Source organism: Salvelinus sp. IW2-2015, unplaced genomic scaffold, assembly GCF_002910315.2.
Source record: "Salvelinus sp. IW2-2015 unplaced genomic scaffold, ASM291031v2 Un_scaffold2667, whole genome shotgun sequence".
In the NCBI taxonomy this organism is placed as follows: Eukaryota; Metazoa; Chordata; class Actinopteri; order Salmoniformes; family Salmonidae; genus Salvelinus; species Salvelinus sp. IW2-2015.
In genome coordinates this window covers 13,063-28,450 of record NW_019943973.1, presented here as the reverse complement: position 1 = coordinate 28,450, position 15,388 = coordinate 13,063, and the positions used below count along the sequence as shown (strand labels likewise).

The following is a 15,388-nucleotide window of genomic DNA, read 5'->3' as shown; positions in this document are numbered from 1 at the left end:
TTTCTCTCTCTCTCTCTCTCTCTATCTCTCTCTCCCCCCTCCCTCCCTCCCTCCCTCCCTCCCTCCCTCCCTCCTCCCTCACTTTCTCTCTCTCTCTCTCTCTCTCCCTATTTAAGCCAATTAAGACCTCCACTTTGTGGTAATAATATTCAGAACCAGCAGAGGGCAGCAGAAGTTAGGTTCCAACTCATCTGTTGCCTGTTGTCAGCACTGACTACAATTAGTTACTTCTACGAAGCTCAATGTGTACATGCAGAAGTAAAATGGCTTCAATATCTAATGAATATCAAACATGTTTGGGAAATATCTTGATTAATTTCCATGCAAGTTCGGAGGTGCTCTTATGTCAGATGAATTGTATTCTCTATGTGTGGGATAGTGGTATTATTGTATATATTGTAGACCATTCTAACCTGTGTTTTCTCTGTGTACTGTAGACGTCTGGTACCTGTGTCTGGTGTGTATGTTCTTCCTGGCTCTGATTCCTCTGTGGGTGGTGGTGGCCCGAAAGAGCCCTCAAAACAAGAAGGTCCTCGTGTCTAGCTAGCAGCCTGTCATTGTAGCCATGTCCATCAGCAGGTAAATAGACAACTCACCCAAAAGCCCATTTTGTCATGGGCAGCGCCATTGATGACTTTCACCATTTTACATCATAAGAACTATCTAACTCTCTCTATGGGTACGACACACAGGACACCTTAGCATTCAATACGTGTTCCTGATCAGTAGATGTGTTACTGGTTAATTTCATCATGACCTTGTTCAGTTTCAGGGGACACATTTTGGACAAGACTGTTAGCGACCCTAACTTTAAGGGAATGGCTGTATTACACTCGTCATCAATGGTGGACTAATCATGGTGAAATGGTCTATCAACACACTATACAAGGATGGAAATGGGAGAGTGAGTTATTAACTGTCCCATGGAACATGCATGACTCTCTTCCTCTGAGTGAGGGTGTGATGTGAAGAGGATGCTGGGGAGAGAGGTTCCACACTCAGAGAGACTGAGAGACTATCTTGTCTGGCAGAGAGTCAGTTAGCTGTGTTTAAATGGCACATGCTGAGGGATCCTTTCAAAATGAGCCTGTTTAAGAGCACACAACCAGATGTTGTTAGTCACAAATGGCAGTGTCCCAGGCTGATATTGGCAGCCTGATGTAGTGCATTGAATAACCATTGGACCTCTGTGAAATATCGCTTGCAGTGAATGTTAACGTTGTCCAATCTGGTTTGAATTTCCCCTCTACTGGTTCTGTGACTATAACGTAGCACTTTTGTGTTTTTACCACTGTCCCCTCGAGTCTCTGCAAGTCTGAGATACACAGCTGTATTGGGTTTTGATTAAGATATGACAAAAACTGTATATTAGATTGTAAGCTTAGTTTTATTAGAGTTCCTCCATTCCATGGCAACCGTAGCAGAACCACAAAGTAGAATCTGTCAATGTGGAATTAATACATCAATTAAGAAACTATATAAATCTAACATTTCTAAGAGTATATCCTTATGTCAAAAGCAAGTGGTGAACATTTCAAAGGAAAGCATATGACTATATAATATGAGACTTGTGTGGTGATACTCTCTCCATACATTTCTTGGTGCTTCCTCTCAGTTGTCAGAGGGAACTTGGTGCCCATCCAGGTCAGTCGGATCTCTACCTACCTGCGCTTCTGGAGCGTGATGGAGTCTTACCCCAGAAGATGAGATGGCCCAACCCATTCAGCACCTTCTTCATCTCAGGTAAGGCTTGTCCACTCTGTCTTTCTATGGGGGGTCATGGCTGTCCGTGGGATTGCACGTATATACTGTATGTCTTTATATATATATATACAGTGGGGAGAACAAGTATTTGATACACTGCCGATTTTGCAGGTTTTCCTACTTACAAAGCATGTAGAGGTCTGTAATTTCTATCATGGGTACACTTCAACTATGAGAGACGGAATCTAAAACAAAAATCCAGAAAATCACATTGTATGATTTTTAAGTAATTAATTTGCATTTTATTGCATGACATAAGTATTTGATACATCAGAAAAGCAGATCTTAATATTTGGTACAGAAACCTTTGTTTGCAATTACAGAGATCATACGTTTCCTGTAGTTCTTGACCAGGTTTGCACACACTGCAGCAGGGATTTTGGCCCACTCCTCCATACAGATCTTCTCCAGATCCTTCAGGTTTCGGGGCTGTCGCGGGGCTATACGGACTTTCAGCTCCCTCCAAAGATGTTCTATTGGGTTCAGGTCTGGAGACTGGCTAGGCCACTCCAGGACCTTGAGATGCTTCTTACGGCGCCACTCCTTAGTTGCCCTGGCTGTGTGTTTCGGGTCGTTGTCATGCTGGAAGACCCAGCCACGACCCATCTTCAATGCTCTTACTGAGGGAAGGAGGTTGTTGGCCAAGATCTCGCGATACATGGCCCCATCCATCCTCCCCTCAATACGGTGCAGTCATCCTGTACCCTTTGCAGAAAAGCATCCCCAAAGAATGATGTTTCCACCTCCATGCTTCACGGTTGGGAGGGGTGTTCTGGGGTTGTACTCATCCTTCTTCTTCCTCAAACACGGCGAGTGGAGTTTTGACCCAAAAAGCTCTATTTTGTCTCATCAGACCACATGACCTGCTCCCATTCCTCCTATGGATCATCCAGATGGTCATTGGCAAACTTCAGACGGCCTGGACATGCGCTGGCTTGAGCAGGTGGGACCTTGCGTGCGCTGCAGTGATTTTAATCGCATGACGGTGGTGTGTTACTAATGGTTTTCTTTGAGACGTGTTCCCAGCTCTCTTCAGGTCATTGACCAGGTCCTGCGCTGTTAGTTCTGGGCTTGTAACTCCCTTCCTCATGATCATTGATGCCCCACGGTGAGATCTTGCATGGAGCCCAGACCGGGGTGATTGACCGTCATCTTGAACTTCTTCCATTTTCTAATAATTGCGCCAACAGTTGTTCTTCCTCACCAGCTGCTTGCCTATTGTCCTGTAGCCCATCCCAGCCTGTTGCATGTCTACAATTTATCCCTGATGTCCTTATACAGCTCTCTTGGTCTTGGCCATTGTGGAGAGGTTGGAGTCTGTTTGATTTGAGTGTGTGGACAGGTGTTTTATACAGGAACGAGTTCAAACAGGTGGCAGTTAATACAGAGTAATGAGTGGAGAAGAGGATGGGCGTTCTTTAAAAAGAAAACTAACAGTCTGTGAGAGCCGGAATTCTTTACTGGTTGGTAGGTGAGTCAAATACTTATGTCATGCATAAAATGCAAATTATTACTTAAAAAATCATACATGTGTTTTCTGGGATTTTGTTTTAGGATTCCGTCGTTCACAGTTGAAGTGTACCTATGATAAAAATTACAGACCTCTACATGCTTTGTAAGTAGGAAAAACCTGCAAAATCGGCAGTGTATCAAATACTTGTTCTCCCCACTGTATATATTAACTTGGACTTCCTCTCTCTTTGTGATTTAGCAAATAGGAACTCCACTCTTGGCATTTCTCTTCTATTTATCCTCTTCTTAATTTTGTCATGGGATTTGTACAGGATGTACTTTTCAGCCAGTGCTTAACTAACGAGAGAAAAGCTACCTTGCAAGTATCTAATTAGTTGCCTCCTGTTTGTCTCTCCAGGTGTAAAACTCCAAGTCAGCGAGGGTGTTGGTTTCCTACTGTGGTGCCTGGTCACCTGGTGTTCTCTGCCATCTGTCTGCTCCAGGAGACCACCACTGCCCTCACTGTCTCTCCACCTTCTTCTCCAGAGACCTCACTGTCTCCTCCCCTCTCTTCTCCAGGAGACCACACTGTCTCCCTTCACCTCTCTGCTCCAGGAGATCACACTGCCCTCACTGTCTCCTCCACCTCTCGCTCCAGGAGACCACCTGCCCTCACTGTCTCTCTCCACCTCTCTTCTCCAGGAGAGCTCACCGTTCTCCTCCACCTCTCTGCTCCAGGAGACCACACTGCCCTCACTGTCTCCTCCACCTCTCTCTCAGGAGACCTCACTGTCTCCTCCATCTCTCTGCTCCAGGAGACCAAACTGCCTCACTGTCTCCTCCCCTCTTCTCCAGGAGACCTCACTGTCTCCTCCATCTCTCTTCTCCAGGAGACCACACTGTCTCCTCCACCTCTCTGCTCCAGGAGACCTCACTGTCCCTCCATCTCTCTTTCTCCAGAGAATCTCACTGTCTCTCACCTCCTCTGCTCCAGGAGACCACACTATCTCCTCCACCTCTCTGCTCCAGAGACCTCACTGTCTTCCTCCACTTCTCTGCTCCAGGAGACCACACTGTCTCCTCCCAACTCTCTGCTTCACAGAGACCACACTGTCTCCTCCATCTCTCTTCTCCAGGAGACCACACTGTCTTCTCCACTCTCTGCTCCAGGAGACCTCACTGTCTCCTCCGCCTCTCTGCTCCAGGAGACCACACTGTCCTCCCCCCCCAAACCTCTCTTGCTCCAGGAGACCTCATTGTATTCCTCCATCTCTCTGCTCCAGTACCACACTGTCTCTCACCTCTCTGCCCGGAGACACACTGTCTCTCACCTCTCTGCTCCAGGCGCCACAACTGGCTCCGCCTCTCTGCTCAGCGAGGACCACACTGTCTCCTCCACCCTCTCTGCCAGGAGGACTCTCTAGTCTCATGCCTCCACTCTTCTGACTCCAGTAGGACACAACTTGTCTTCCTCCACACTCTCTGCCTCCAGTAGACCAACTGTCTCCTCCACCTCTCTGCTCCCGGAGACCACACTGCTCTCCTCCACCCTCTCGTCGCAGTAGACCACACTGTCTTTCCTCCATCTCTCTGCTCCAGGAGACCACACTGTCTCCTCCACCTCTCTGCCTCCAGAGAGCCTCATTGTCGCCTTTTCCCCAAGCCTCTCTGTATCTGTCCAGGGACCTCATTGTATCCTCCATCTCTCTTGCTCCAGTAGACCACACTGTCTCCTCCACCTCTCTGCTCCAGGAGACCACACTGTCTCCTCCACCTCTCTGCTCCAGTTGACCACTCCGCCCTCACTGACTCCTTTATCATCTGCTACCTGTGTGACACCCTCCTCCAGGTACGCCCTGCCACCTCGCCTGCCACCTCGGTCACTGGTCCACAGATGGAGTTTGGTCAAGTCTCCTACAGACTTATAAGGACTTCTAATTATAATGTTATAGACCTATAAGTACTAAGGGGGAATTCCGACCCGAGTTAAGAGCACATAAATGGAGCGTAATTCCCTTTTTATGCACTTTTCTCTCTACACGTATTCTGACCTTGAACTTTAGCATGAGAATAGCATGATATTCACCAGCTATTCGTTTGGGGTGGAGATTGAATAAATGAAGGTGTGGTGGAGGTGTGTCTACAGATATTCTGACCTTGATTTAATTCCCTCATAATTCCACCACCTTTACGCGCCAGGAAACCATGAATGTCGAGCGAACTTACCGGTTCCAAGTTTCTTTGTTCTGATAGAATTTCCATACACTGTAATTTATAAATCGATAAGAGCTAGTGATAAGAGTTAGGTAAATGAGTAATCCATTTCGAGAAGGGGATTGTAAATACACATTGCAATTATTTTACATGATTTTTCCTTATGATCCCTGGAGACTGAAGTGAAACCAGTCATATGGAAGACAAGTCATATGGAAGTGCTGTATTGCGGCCCCTCGTCCACAGTGACTTAGGCTACAAATAGCTGTGCCGTTATTCTGAATTTTTATGATATGTCCTCATATTTGCATGGATGAAATTTGGAAAACCCAGGCTTTTCTCAGTTTTATTTTAATCATGTTAAATATTAGCCACTATTGGGAGCCACCGTCAGTAATACCCACATACATTCATAAAACTGTCACTGTAGTGTTTGTTTCCGTCAGTTTGTCGCCTACATTTATAACTGTCACTTTAGTGTTTGTTTCCTTCAGTTTGTCGCCTACATTTATAACTGTCACTGTAGTGTTCCTTCATTTGTATCCTACATTTATAACTGTAGTTAGTTTCCTTCAGTTTGTATCCTACATTTATAACTGTTTAGTTTCCTTCAGTTTGTTATCCTACATTTATAACTGTTAGTTTCCTTCAGTTTGTATCCTACATTTATAACTGTTAGTTTCCTTCAGTTTGTATCCTACATTTATAACTGTTAGTTTCCCTTCAGTTTGTATCCTACATTTATAACTGTTGTTTCCTTCAGTTTGTATCCTACATTTATAACTGTTAGTTTCCTTCAGTTTGTATCCTACATTTATAAACTGTAGTGTTCCTCTCAGTTTGTATCCTACATTTATAACTGTTAGTTTCCTTCAGTTTGTATCCTACATTTTAACTGTAGTGTTAGTTTCCTTCAGTTTTGATCCTACATTTATAACTGTAGTTTCTTCAGTTGTATCCCATTATATAACTGTTAGTTTCCTTCAGTTTGTAACTCTACATTTATAATGTTAGTTTCCTTCAGTTTGTATTCACATTTATAACTGTTAGTTTCCTTCAGTTTGTATCCTACATTTATAACTGTTAGTTTTCCCTTCATTTGTATCCTACATTTATAACTGTTAGTTTCCTTCAGTTTGTATCCTACATTTATAACTGTTAGTTTTCCCTTCAGTTTGTATCCTACATTTATAACTGTAGTGTTAGTTTCTTCAGTTTGTATCCTACATTTATACTGTTTAGTTTCCTTCAGTTTGTATCCTACATTTATAACTGTTAGTTTCCTTCAGTTTGTATCCTCATTTATAACTGTTAGTTCCTTTCAGTTTGTATCCTACATTTATAACTGTGTGTAGTTTCCTTCAGTTTGTATCCTACATTATAACTGTAGTGTTAGTTTCCTTCAGTTGTATCCTCAATTTATAACTGTTAGTTTTCCTTCAGTTTGTATCCTACATTTATAACTGTTTAGTTCCTTCAGTTGTATCCTACATTTATAACTGTTAGTTTCCTTCAGTTTGTATCCTACATTTATAACTGTTAGTTTCCTTCAGTTTGTATCCTACATTTATAACTGTAGTGTAGTTTCCTTCAGTTTGTATCCTACATTTATAACTGTTTAGTTTCTTCAGTTGTATCTACATTTATAACTGTTAGTTTCCTTCAGTTTGTATCCTACATTTATAACTGTATGTTAGTTTCCTTCAGTTTGTATCCTACATTATAACTGTAGTTTCTTCAGTTTGTAACCTACATTTATAACTGTTAGTTTCCTTCAGTTTGTATCCTACATTTATAACTGTTAGTTTCCTTCAGTTTGTATCCTACATTTATAACGTAGTTTTCCCTTCAGTTTGTATCCTACATTTATAACTGTTAGTTTCCTTCAGTTTGTATCCTACATTTATAACTGTTAGTTTCCTTCATGTTGTATCCTAACATTTATAACTGTTAGTTTCCTTCAGTTTGTATCCTACATTATAACTGTTAGTTTCCTTCAGTTTGTATCCTACATTTATAAGCTGTAGTTTCCTTCAGTTTGTATTCCTACATTAATGAAATGTTAGTTTCCTTCAGTTGTATCCTACATTTATAACTGTTTATTTCCTTCAGTTGTATCCTACATTTATAACTGTTGTTAGTTTCCTTCAGTTTGTATCCTACATTTATAACTGTTAGTTTCCTTCAGTTTTGTATCCTACATTTATAACTGTTAGTTTCCTTCAGTTTGTATCCTACATTTATAACTGTAGTGTTAGTTTCCTTCAGTTTGTATCCTACATTTATAACTGTTAGTTTCCTTCAGTTTGTATCCTACATTTATAACTGTTAGTTTCCTTCAGTTTTGTATCCTACATTTATAACTGTTAGTTTTCCTTCAGTTTGTATCCTACATTTATAACTGTTAGTTTCCTTCAGTTTGTAACCTACATTTATAACTTGTTAGTTTCCTTCAGTTTGTATCCTACATTTATAACTGTTAGTTTCCTTCAGTTTGTATCCTACATTTATAACTGTTAGTTTCCCTTCAGTTTGTATCCTACATTTATAACTGTATAGTGTTTCCTTCAGTTTGTATCCTACATGTATAACTGTTAGTTTCCTTCAGTTTGTAATCCTACATTTATAACTGTTGTTTCCTTCAGTTTGTAACCTACATTTATAACTGTAGTGTAGTTTCCTCAGTTTGTATCCTAAATTTATAACTGTTAGTTTCCTTCAGTTTGTATCCTACATTTATAACTGTTAGTTTCCTTCAGTTTGTATCCTACATTTATAACTGTTAGTTTCCTTCAGTTTGTATCCTACATTTATACTGTTTAGTTTCCTTCAGTTTGATACCTACATTTTAACTGTAGTGTTAGTTTCCTTCAGTTTGTATCCTACATTTATAACTGTGTAGTTTCCTTCAGTTTGTATCCTACATTTATAACTGTTAGTTTCCTTCAGTTTGTATCCTACATTTATAACTGTATGTTAGTTTCCTTCAGTTTGTATCCTACATTTATAACTGTAGTGTAGTTTCCTTCAGTTTGTATCCATCATTTATAACTGTTAGTTTCCTTCAGTTTGTATCCTACATTTATAACTGTTAGTTTCCTTCAGTTTTATCCTACATTTAAACTGTTAGTTTCCTTCAGTTTGTATCCTACATTTATAACTGTTAGTTTTTCCTCAGTTGTATCCTACATTTATAACTGTTAGTTTCCTTCAGTTTGTATCCTAACATTATAAACTGTTAGTTTCCTTCAGTTTGTATCCTACATTTATACTGTTGTTTCCTTCAGTTTGTATCCTACATTTATAACTGTAGTTTAGTTCCCTTCAGTTTGTATCCTACATTTATAACTGTAGTTTCCCTTCAGTTTGTATCCTACATTTAAATAACTGTATGTTAGTTTCCTTCAGTTTGTAACTACATTATAACTGTTAGTTTCCTTCAGTTTGTATCCTACATTTATAACTGTTAGTTTCCTTCAGTTTGTAACCTACATTTATAACTGTTAGTTTCCTTCAGTTTGTATCCTACATTTATAACTGTTAGTTTTCCTTTCAGTTTGTATCCTACATTTATAACTGTTAGTTTCCTTCAGTTTGTATCCTACATTAAACTGTTAGTTTCCTTCAGTTTGTATCCTACATTTATAACTGTTAGTTTCCTTCAGTTTGTATCCTACATTTATAACTGTTAGTTTCCTTCAGTTTGTATCCTACATTTATAACTGTAGTTTAGTTCCTTCAGTTTGTATCCTACATTTATAACGTTAGTTTCCTTCAGTTTGTATCCTACATTATAACTGTTAGTTTCCTTCAGTTTGTAACCTACATTTATAACTGTAGTGTTAGTTTTCCTTCAGTTTGTATCCTACATTTATAACTGTTTAGTTTCCTTCAGTTTGTACCTACATTTATAACTGGTTAGTTTCCTTCAGTTTGTATCCTACATTTATAATGTTAGTTTTCCTTCAGTTTGTATCCTACATTTATAACTGTTAGTTTCCTTCAGTTTGTAACCTTACATTTATAACTGTAGTGTTTTTATGTTCGTATCCTTCAGGTTTGTATCCTACATTTATAACTGTTAGTTTCCCTTCGAGTTTTGTATCCTACATTTTATAACTGTTAGTTTCCTTCAGTTTGTATCCTACATTTAAACTGTAGTGTTTGTTTCCTTCAGTTTGTAGCCTACATTTATAACTGTCACTGTAGTGTTAGTTTCCTTCCGTTTGTAGCCTACATTTATAACTGTCACTGTAGTGTTTGTTTCCTTCAGTTTGTCGCCTACATTTATAACTGTCACTGTAGTGTTTGTCGCCTACATTTTGCATCATTCCATTCCGTTTACCTTTCTTTCCTTTGTCAAATAGGTGTAGTTGTTCCTGAGGGTCGCTAGCATTAGGCTAGGATCATTATGGAACTCAGACCACACATAGCAGTTTAAACCTTTTGGCCTGGCACACGGTTCACAACAACTGGACCGTTGTCATACAGTTCCATGATTAGGGTAGATTTATAAGACTATTGTTTAACCCCTATTTTATACCTTCCAATATTTCATGCATTGAACTTGAACAAGGCAACTTTCAGGATGAATCAAATCACAGTATTTTTGATGAATCAATGTATTTTGTGCATAAAGGCTCTCCAACACAGTTGTTTATGATTCATACATACTTTCTAACCCACAAATGTGCCCAAATAATCTACAAGATCAGAGTATTTTTAAATCTACCAGTTTCAGTAAATCTGAAACTGAGACGAATATGCATATTTAGATGGATTTCTTTCATTGATCTCCGTTCTCTCCATGTATTCTATGGAGTCTGTCGACAAAATTCTAATTAAAGGTGCACCAAATTTAAAGGGATGGCTTTAAGATAAATGTACTGAAAACTCTATTGAATGCAAACATCACAAGAAATTCTGTTGGTCAGCAAGTGGGAGGGTTTTCAGCGGTTGAATTACATTTATTCAGTGCGCGCAAGGAAACCACGCCTGCAAAGGCCATTACACACCTGCATAAGGGAAGTCTGAATACCAACTACTGAGACGTGCGTAACGAAGGCATGAGTAGGAAAGACTTACATTTCCTAAGTCTGATTCGGGCCATTATTGACTTACAAGGACTTCTCATTCAGATCGGCTGTGTGATTGGTTGATTGATTATGATGTTCCACCAGGTGGGCATCCTTCTCTATGTGGCTGATCTGAAAGTCCATCTGATGTGGAGGAGTCTGGACCCAGACAACTTCTCCATACCCTACCTGACAGCCGTGGGAGACCGGCTTCCTGTCTCTGGTCTTCCGCTCCGTCTCACTCATGGAGGGGCTGGGACTCTGAGTGGAAGGGGGTTATCGGTCTCCTACGGACCTCCCTGTGCTGTGTATTTCCAGACCATGGTTTTTTATCGTCTCCCTGCCCTGCCTCTCCTCTGACTTCACCACTGGAGGGGAGGGGAGTTAGTTACTCTACTGGGCGTGGGGATGGCAGTATGACTCACTGAATACACACTCACTCAGCTGTTTAAAACCCTCATGTTTAAAACCTCAGAAGATATGGATGATGGGGCAAACTCAACACACTAAATGGAACTTTTCTGAAATTAGGGAACGGTTATTGATCACGAACGGTTGCATTGTATGTTGGTGAATGAATATGAATTTGAACTTGTATACAGTATTTCTGGATGCAGGATGCATAGTGGGGCTTGGCAATATCCCTCTCATCATAGACAGGACTTTTTTTAAACTTACTTGACAGGTAATTACTGGAACCTTCTGTTAAAAACCAAAGTAGAAGCACCTTCATGCAAAAGTTTTAGAACACCTACTCATTCAAGAGTTTTTCTTTATTTGTACTATTTTCTACATTGTAGAATAATAGTGAAGACATCAAAACTATGAAATCATGTTTGTAAACCAAAAAAGTTTTTAACAAATCAAAATATATTTTTAATTCTTCAAATAGTCACCCTTTGCATTGAGGACAGCTTTGCACACTCTTGGCATTCTCACAACCAGCTTTACCTGGAATGCTTTTCCAACAGTCTTGACGGAGTTCCCACATATGCTGAGCACTTGTTGGCTGCTTTTCCTTCACTCTGCGGTCCAACTCAAACCAAACCATCTCAATTGGGTTGAGGTCAGAGATTGTGGAGGCCAGGTCCTCTGATGCAGCACTCCATCACTCTCCTTATTGGTCAAATAGTCCTTGAACAGCCTGAAGGTGTGTTTGGTCATTGTACTGTTGAAAAACAAATGATAATCCCACTAAGTCCAAACCAGACGGGATGGCGTATCGCTGCAGAATGCTGTGGTACAGTAGCCATGCTGGTTAAATGTACTTTGAATTCTAAATAAATCACAGACAGTGTCACCAACAAAGCACCCCCACACCATAACACCACCTCCTCCATGCTTTACGGTCGGAAATACACATGCGGAGATCATCCGTTCACCCACACCACGTCTCACAAAGACACGACAGTTGGAACAAAAAATCTCCAATTTGGACTCATCATTTCTTGGCCCAAGCAAGTCTCTTCTTATTATTGGTGTACTTTAGTTGTAGTTTCTTGCAGAAATTTGACCATGAAGGCCTGATTCGCACAGTCTCCTCTGAACAGTTGATGTTGAGATGTGTCTGTTACTTGAACTCTGTGAAGCATTTATTTGGGCTGCAATTTCTAAGGCTGGTAACGCTAATGAACTTATCCTCTGCAGCAGAGGTAACTCTGAGTCTTCCTTTCCTGTGGCAGTCCTCATGAGAGCCAGTTTCATCATAGCGCTTGATGGTTTTTGCGACTACACTTGAAGAAACTTTCAAAGTTCTTGAAATTTTCCGGATTGACTGACCTTCATGTCTTAAAACTTCTTATGGCTGCAATCCCGTTAACGGGATGATATGACAACAGCCAGTGAACGTGCAGGGCGCCAAATTCAAACAACAGAAATCTCATCAAAATTCCTCAAACATACATGTATCTTATACCATTTTAAAGGTAATCTTGTTTTTTTTTTTTTTTTTTTATAAATACAGTTTTTTTATCAATTACTATATTTGAATTTAACCACAAGATTTGTTGTACTATTTGTTCCGTCCTTTCAGGTGGATTAAACTGAAATTGCAACCAACTTTCTAAGGCTTGTTTAAAAAATAAAGATATTTTGGAGATTATTTCCTTTTCAAGCAACCGAAAGTGAGCAGAGTGTAATCTGAATAAAGGGAAAAAGGCCCTTCTTGAACATAGGATGAGACATTCGTACCAATCTACTAGAGAACCAGTTTGGATTTAAGTATAACTTTTGTATGACTGATGCCTTTAGTGAGAGGTCTAATGCTTTAATATTTAATAATTTCTGCCCTCCGAATTCATATTCGTTATATAAATAGGCCCTTTTAATTTTATCTGGCTTCCGTTCCAAATAAAATTGAATATTTTTGTTCATATAATTTAAAAAGCAGGTCACTAGGTGTAGGCAAAACCATAAGCAAATAGGTAAACTGTGAGATGATTAAAGAGTTAATCAGGGTGATTTTCCCACAAATAGACAGGTATTTTCCTTTCCATGGTAGCAAGATCTTATCTATTTTTGCTAACTTTCTATAAATTTATTGGAGTGAGATCATTTCTTTCTTTTGGGATTTGTTACCGAGTATGTCCACATCACCGTCAGACCATTTAATTGGTAAACTACATGGCAATGTAAAATGTGTATTTTTTAGTGATCCAATAACGTAATATGGTACATTTATCATAATTTGGTTTTAATCCAAGAGGATAGCAAATGTATCTAGATCCTCTAAGAGGCCGTGGAGAGATCTAGTTGTGGTTTAAAGAAAAACATGAATCATCAGCGTACAATGACACCCTAGTTTTTAGGCCCTGGATTTCTAATCCCTTAATATTAATGTTTTGATCTAATTTTAACAGCTAACATTTCGATCGCAATAATAAATAGATATGCCGATAGTGGAAAACCTTGTTTTACTCCTCTAGATAGTTTAAAACTTTCTGAGATGTAGCCATTATTTACTATTTTACACCTAGGGTTACTATACATAATCTTACCCATTTTATAAGAGATTCCCCAAAATTGAAATATTCTAGGCATTTATATATAAACTCCAGTCGTACTTTATCAAAAGCCTTTTCAAAATCAGCTATGAAAACCAGGCCTGGTGTCCCCGATATTTCATAGTGTTCTATTGTTCCAGTACTTGCCTTATATTATCTCCAATGTATCGTCCATGTAAAAAACCTGTCTGATTAGGATGAATATATCTGACAAAATTTTTTATTCTATGCGCCAAGCATTTTGCTAGGATTTTTGCATCACAACACTGAAGTGTAAGAGGTCTCCAATTTTTTTAAATGACTGGTCTTTATATATACCACTTGGGTCCTGTTCAGTAATAATGATATCACACCTTCTTGTTGCGTGTCTTGATAATCTATCATTTATATAGGAGTGGTTAAAACAAGCTAATAGTGGTCCTTTGAGTATATAAAAAAAAAAAATTGTATACTTCCACTGGTATGCCATCCAGTCCTGGAGTTTTCCCATCCTTAAAGGCCCCAATTGCATCAAGTAGTTCCTCCTCTGTAATTAGGCCTTCACATGAGTCTTTCTGTACAGATGTTAATTTTACATTATTATTAGGGAAAAAATCCATACAATTAGTTTCAGTTAGTGGAGATGGAGGAGCCTGAAACGAAAATATATTCTTAAAGTACTTTACTTCCTCTTTCAAAATATCATTTGGTGAATCATGCGTGACTCCATCATTTGTAACAAGTTTTAATACGTTTTTTTTGGTAGCATTTCTATATTGAAGATTGAAAAAGAATTTGGTGCATTTTTCCCCATATTCCATCCAGTTAGCTTTTATTTTTGTAAATATTACACTGGATCTTTCTTGAATAAGTTCCTCCATTTCTTTTTGTTTTTCCTCTAACTTATTCTGTGCCTCTATGGTACCGTTTTTATTGTTATCTAACTGTATTGTTAGTCCTTCAATTTCCTTTGTTAATATTGTCTCTTTTGATCGAAATTGCTTTTGTTTTATAGATGAGTACTGAAATGCATGGCCTCTAAAGGCACACATTAAAAGTGTCCCATACAATATGGGGATCTGCTGTACCTATGTTATGTCTAAAAAAGTCAGTTATAAATCTTCTTGTCCTAGTTCTAAACAATTTATCATCTAGTAGGCTTTGATTAAATTTCCAATATCTCTGCCCACGTGAAATTCTGTAAGAGTAATATATATGCCAATTATGTGATGGTCCGACCGCATTCTGTCCCTATCAAACACTTTTTAACTTTGGTGCCAGAGAGAATGATATAAGAAAGTAGTCAAGGCGACTAGCTTGATTAAGCCTCCGCCATGTATATCTCACTAGGTCAGGGTATTTAAGTCTCCATATATCCACTAATTCCAATATATCCATGACATTCCTGATTTCCTTAAGTGCCTGAGGGTGATAGTTTGTAGTGTGATTTCCTTTCCGGTCCATAGAGGTATTTAAGACCGTATTAAAATCTCCCACTATAATAATAGAGTCTAGTGTTGCTTGTAGAGTTGATACATTCTTATATATATTGTCAAGAAGCTTGGATCATCATTATTCGGACCGTATAGGTTAATAAGCCATATATGTTTATTGTCCAATAACATATTTAAAATAATCCATCTACCTTGAGGATCTGTTTGGACAAGTTGCACATTTGGATCAAAGTTATTATTAATTAAAACCATCACCCCTTTTGAATTTCTTTGCGCCATGGGAGAAATATATTCGCCCCCCCAGTTCTTTTTCCACAAAACTTCATCTAAAACTGTTGAATGGGTTTCCTGTAAACAGTAGATATTATAATCCTTCTCTTTTAGCCAGGTAAATACTGATCGTCTTTTCTTATTATCTGCTAAGCCATTACAATTGTAACTGGCTATT

At 39.0% G+C, this 15,388-nt stretch overlaps 1 pseudogene; it reads left to right on the top strand.

The window, feature by feature from the left end:
* LOC139025437 (solute carrier family 41 member 1-like) overlaps positions 1–10,770 on the top strand; it is a 17,797-nt pseudogene extending 7,027 nt beyond the window's left edge.
* Positions 10,771–15,388: the final 4,618 nt, after the last annotated feature.